Source organism: Pyrgilauda ruficollis, unplaced genomic scaffold, assembly GCF_017590135.1.
Source record: "Pyrgilauda ruficollis isolate IOZ18807 unplaced genomic scaffold, ASM1759013v1 scaffold40, whole genome shotgun sequence".
Lineage (NCBI taxonomy): Eukaryota > Metazoa > Chordata > Aves > Passeriformes > Passeridae > Pyrgilauda > Pyrgilauda ruficollis.
Window position 1 is genome coordinate 5113128 of NW_024525490.1, and position 6000 is coordinate 5119127.

The 6000-nt window shown below is 43.6% G+C and overlaps 1 protein-coding gene across 1 annotated transcript in view; it reads right to left on the bottom strand.

The window, feature by feature from the left end:
• The window catches only part of COL21A1 (collagen type XXI alpha 1 chain), a 90757-nt gene extending 84807 nt beyond the window's left edge, over positions 1-5950 (bottom strand). Inside the window, exon 1 of the mRNA XM_041477444.1 lies at positions 5894-5950. The gene's annotated coding sequence lies outside the window, so the exon portion shown is untranslated. The remainder of the gene's footprint in view (positions 1-5893) is intronic.
• Between the last annotated feature and the right edge of the window lie 50 nt (positions 5951-6000).

Below are 6000 nucleotides of genomic sequence, written 5' to 3' on the forward strand. Positions count from 1 at the left end.
GTACTCCTGCTGTTCCACCAGCTGCAGCACTCTTCATTTATGTGTCTTCAAGTCACCTTAATTTGGCTCATTTTTCTATGCTGAAACAGTTCTGACTAAAAAGAAAACTTTTGGAAATCATTAACTTTATTTAATGAAGAAAGCACAGATTGTTATATTTTGGAAAATACAAGCTGGCATGCTTTAAAAATTGTTGGCTTAATTTCAAACTAGAGTTCAGAGCTTGTTTTTCTCCTTCCATTTTTTGATGTAGGATAAATATGAGTTCAGGCAAGTTAGGACATGTTTTGTCATCACCATGGCTCTGAAGATTTACACAAAAGGGAAAAGAACTTTCCATTTGGATAATGAAAATCAATATTGTATATTTGGTAAACTGGATTAAATGCAAAGAAATACAGAGATTTGGGTAAAGTAAGCAGTCTTTAAAATATACGAAAAATGTTCTGAGCGAATCAAATGGCACTGTTAATGTACACTCCAACCACAGAAGATGGAGCACTCTTCATTCCAACAACTCAATTTCTCCCTTTCAAAGACAGCTTGGGTAAACACAAGCATATTCTAGCATATACAAGCAATATTTCGAGCATATTCAATAGATAAATATATACTTTTTAATATCCTACAAGTTTTATCGCACAGCATGTACACAGCTGTGTATATTCCACATTCAAAACCCTCCCAGATAAGATTAACTTCCTAATTAAAACATTCAAAAACCCAATGATCACTTCTTCATTCAACATCTTCTACACCCACAAACCTGTACATTTGTAAGCAAGTAGTAAGCAGCAGATTCTGCCCACGCTAAAGAAGATGGGAATGGCACAGCTACACGCTGAAGCACTCATTAGCACCTATTCACACAGCACTCTACCACCATCTCCAAGGACAGAGATTGAGTGTATGTGAGGCTCACTTGCTGTATCTCTCTGCCAGACATCCCTCACATCATCCAGGACTCCAGAAAGAATAAATCTCTCTCTAAAAGGTCACTGAAGTGCTGCGTTCACCTCTGCACAGGCCCCTCACCTCTCTTCATACCTCCCTTTATCACCTTCCTGACAGCAAGAACAACTGACCCTGAGATCCCAGCCCTTTCCCCAAAGCCTGGGGGGTATTAGCAGGGGGCAATGAAGAGGGAAAGAAAAAATGTTAGCTTGAGTAAAAATGGATGACTGCAGAGGCCATAAAAGGCACCCCACGATGTGGGACAGTAAAAAAGACAATGAGAAGAACTGGTCTGGATGGAAAGCGTGAGAGAATGAAAGAGACCCTGCTGCCACAAATCTCTGCCAAACCTTCCCTGTCCCTGAGCCCTACTCACGCCTCTGTCCCATTGTCAGCTGCCAGAAGACCCCCACCACTAGTTCCACAACCAAAGGGCCCTTGCAGCCACTTCTCAACCCTTCCTGCCCCAGAGGACCTGCAATTCATCCCTCCTTGTGTTACCCTCTGTGATCTCCATAACCCACTCATTTTGCCACATCTGTATTCATTTCTGTCATTACTAAGAAGCCTCCAGCCCCTCTTTGTTATTAGCTCAAACTAGAGCTTCAGAGCAAGCTACCAGAACTAACCACAGGAGAGAGAAAAATCTTGGAATACAAAAATCTGAATTATGAAACAGCCTTGAACTACAAATATACAAGGTGGAAATGTAAATTTCCTATGTGCTAAAACACTTAACTGGCTTGTTTTGAACAGACAGAAAATTCAAGGAAAAATGCAAATCTCACTAGCATGAATGATAGTTTTATTTTGCACCACATCAAGTTCAAACAAACTTCCCTGCAATTTTTGCATGTTCTTAGTTACAGAGATTGGGTCTCACTCCAGTGCCTGTGTGTTTTACTTGGAGCAGCTATTAACTTGTCACTATTTTAATCCTGTTTTACTACAGCATGAACCACACTGATAAAAAGATCAATTATTCAACATTGAAATTATATAAATTACTCAACACTGAAATTATATAAATCACACAAAATTCCAAAAGGTTGACACATATTTACCTTGTACTATCCACTCACAGCATTATTCAGTATGATCAACACTGCTCATCTCCCTGGTCTCTATCTGCTGTTAATCATGAATAGTATGGCTGATATCTACCCTTGAAGACTAAATCAATCAGCAGTGCTTTAAAACAATGCCTGTGCAGATTAATAGTAACTTGGAAAAGTTTTGTTTCTAAATCTCACTGTACCCCAGTACCACAGAAACCAGAGAGAAGAAAAAAGTCCCCCAAAGACATTTTTTCTGTGCTCCCACAGGCCTAAGTTTTCTTCTGCCAAATATTGTGTTTTTCCAGAACCAGACCAGTTCTAAATGAAGGAACAGAGAAGCCTTGCAGGGCTCAGCCTATTTTCATGGGCAAAAAGCAGGGAAGAAATGCCGAGCCTTGATTATTATGGGGCTGTTTTTACTCAACAAAGCAATATGTATTGCCATGGTGTAACAATCTTCTTGACAATTGTCTGCTTACCCTAAATTTTACTCCAGATGATGAGTATTGGCTACTTACAAGCAGACCTGGCTGGAAGAGCCACCTTCAACCCAAAGATCTGAGCTTTGCCACCAGCAGTGCTGGAGGAAGTGCACTGGATTCTCCGTGCAGAGCACGCACAGCAGGAGCAAACCCTGCGGCCCGACACGCTGCAGGACAGGCGAGCCAAGGAATGCTGCAGAACAACACGGTGCTCAAGCACACACGTCTCTATCACAAAACACTGGTTCTAGAGGCCACGTTGGTTTGTGTACCTGGGGGAGCTAAACTCTCAGGCAGTCTCCTGACTGTCACCCTGGGAAAGATGGCAAAATTGGCCTTCTGGTCTGTGCAGGCCCACCCTCCCTAAAGCCCAACACTTCGGATACTTCAGTATTCGAAGTACTGTGCTGATGGGTAGATTCCACACATTATCAACACAAAATTTGGGTCAGTGAAGCTCAGAAATGTGTCAAGGGCTCATGGCACCAACAGTCCATCCCACAACTCGAGTCCCCATGTCAGCCCCTGTCCCGGTGATGCCACAGCCCAGCCCAACCTGGCCACGGGCCTCATCGAGCCAGGTCCCAGTGCAGGCCCAGGTCCCAGCCTGCTCTCGGCCCATTCCCAGGGACATACCAGATGTGCAGGGCTGGGGCTGTCCTGGTGCCCCCCAGAGACCCTGCTCTGTGCTGGGGCAGTGGGACAGGCCAGGCTCAGCCCTGCCGCCCCTCCATGGGGAGCCCCCACTGCTATACCCTGACAAAATTCATCCTTGAGATGATTCAGAGAAACTCGGATGGGGTCCAGAGCAACAAACCAGAAAAAACAAATGAAAGACATTTTATAAGGCACATCTTGGTTACTTCAAGCACTCTAGCTTGCCACGCTGCCACGAGTGTGACGGAAAGCAGCTGAGAAGCAAGGAGCAGAAGATTCCTCAGGAACAGCATGTCTTCAGCAGGGTTACTGGGCTCAGCTCTGGTCACGTCAGCTCAAAGAAGAGAAGAAAGGCAGAAACAAAGACATCTTAAAACAGATTACTAAGAGCATTGAAAGGGTCTCTTTTTTCATAAAGAGACACTGGAAAGACTGAATCAGCTTTATTCAATGCCTCTCCAAATACTAAGGGCAGAACATAGGACACAAAATAGTAACAAATAATCTAGAAAGAGAGGTTAGACCTTGTCTGCTCCTACTCTTATAAAATAGGAATGTTCAAAAAACTTAAATGATCCTTTTTTGGACTGGGAAGCTAATTTCTGGAAGCAAAGATCGTGGTCGAATTTGTAATATAATTAACGTTTAAATTTATAAATATAATACAAAGAATAACACAATAAAAAATAAATATTAAGCTAAGCAACAAAAAGTTCTAGGTAATGGACATAAGGGAAGAAAACCACCCAGACTCATTTCAGTCAGCTATTTCTGTAATTAGTTTGGCTAATACTGCAGGCAAAACTTGTTAAATGTAGTAGGACAAACTATAAATTTCAAAGTATGTTGGCAAACTGAATTATATTCTGAGCACTTTCCACAATGATAATCATAGCCAATATAGACATTAATTAAACCAAAGTAGTTCTGCCTGATGGACTTTCTGAGACACTCTGGTAATTACTGAGGACTCAAAGAAAACAATGTGATCTGCTTTGCAGAACTGTACTTCAAAACAAAGCTGAAATTTCCTAACATTTACCAATAAGTCAGTTTACTCGCTGTGATGGTACCAAACCAAGATGTGATGTTCATCAGCAGATCACACACCACTGCTCTTAGACTTCAATGGCAAATGCAGTTTGAGCAGAAGGGAGAAGAGTCACAAAAATCTAGTATAAAAGTTAGGCATGTGAGTGAAATATTACAAATGGATCACTGAGCCGTGTTTACCCAACAGAGTGGGTTCTTTGATATGTATGATCACCATCAAGAGTGTACGAGTTCACAGGTTGGTCTCCTAGTTGTGTCTGCCACCCCTGGAATCTTTAATGGATCTGCAGAGGTCATTTAGTGTCTTTGACAACAGGAAGGCATGTTCACATTTGTCTTAAGGATTTCTGGTGATTGGTTGGACATTAAATGCTCAATTACGTGTATTAGACAGGACTTTCCCTACCAATTTAAACTAATCTCTCCTGCAGCAGTTTAGCAAGCTGGTTTTTGTCATAGCTCAACTGGATGTGGAGAAGAGTTTGCTTCCCACCACTCTGCAGAAACCAATTACATATTTAAAGATTGTTACCACATCTCTCATCAGTTTCTGCTTCCCTAGACCGCAACATTCCAGTTCTTTCACTGTTTTCCCAAAGATTGTGTTTCCTAGATCTCTGACCACCTTTGGCTACTCATCTCTTGCTGAACTAGTAAGACTGCTGGAACTTTGGTGTCCAGAATCCCAGACATTACTGATACCAGATACTAACCCCAAAATCACAACTACCAAGAGGTGCCATCACACATCTGCTACAGTCCTATTATGAATGCCCAAATTAAATTTTTGATTTTTCACATCTTTAACAAGTTGTATCCTGTCAAAGTCTTCATGCTGAAAAATAAATTTCCTAAGGAAACAACTTAGCACCATTCTTCAAAAGAAGTATTTTGTGCTCATCCTTTAGTTCAGCTAATTATGTATTTGAATATTTGAGTGATATGTATAGTAAGAACAACCACAATCAATAAGGCTTGGAGAAAATTTCCAAGTAAGTTTGCTAACTCTAACAGACCCACAAGGCTTTCTCAGGTGCCTGAAAGCTGGAAGACTTTCAGAATCAACCAGTGGACAGTACAGTAAATACTATGTATATCTAAGCATTACACAACCAAATAGTAATAATCAGAAGTGGCCCAAGGAGCAAATTTTTCTGTTCAGGTACAGAAACAAGTATAATCGCAGTTATTATGAACCTGTCTACTTTACTAATTCTTGTAGTTTGTACTCCAATGCCCCAACCTATTAAAGAAGTTAACAGTAACCCGGTACTGGTTACAGCGCAAGAATAAAGCAGGTTTCTGTATGGCACAGAAAGACATAGCAGGACATAAATTATTTCATTTCTTGCCAATAAACTAAGCGAGGGTGTCATGCTAGTCCAATCTCCTGCACGCACCACAGTCACGCTGCAAAAAAGAAAAAAAAAAAGCCAACCCTGCATCACAGTCCACTGTCAGCTCCCTGCTAAGAAGGGGGCACAAGTTTCCTTATGTCAGCCCTCCGGCGCCCACGGCCGGCTCCCGCGGAGGCTGCCGGGCTGCGGAGCGGTGCCCGAGGCCGCCCCGGGGGCTGCACCTGCCCGCGCCTGGCCCGTGTCTGTCCCCGTCCCGGCTGCTCCTGCAGCCCCGCAGGGATGCAGCCCCGGGCAGCCCGCCCGGCCCCCGCGTCCCCGAGACCCCTCTGACCTGCAGGCGGCCGCTCGCCGTCCCTCCGCGGCCGCGGTGCCCCCCTGCCGCCGGCTGCTCCCGCTGCCGCGCCGCGCTCTGCCCCGCGCCCGCCCCACCGCGGCAGC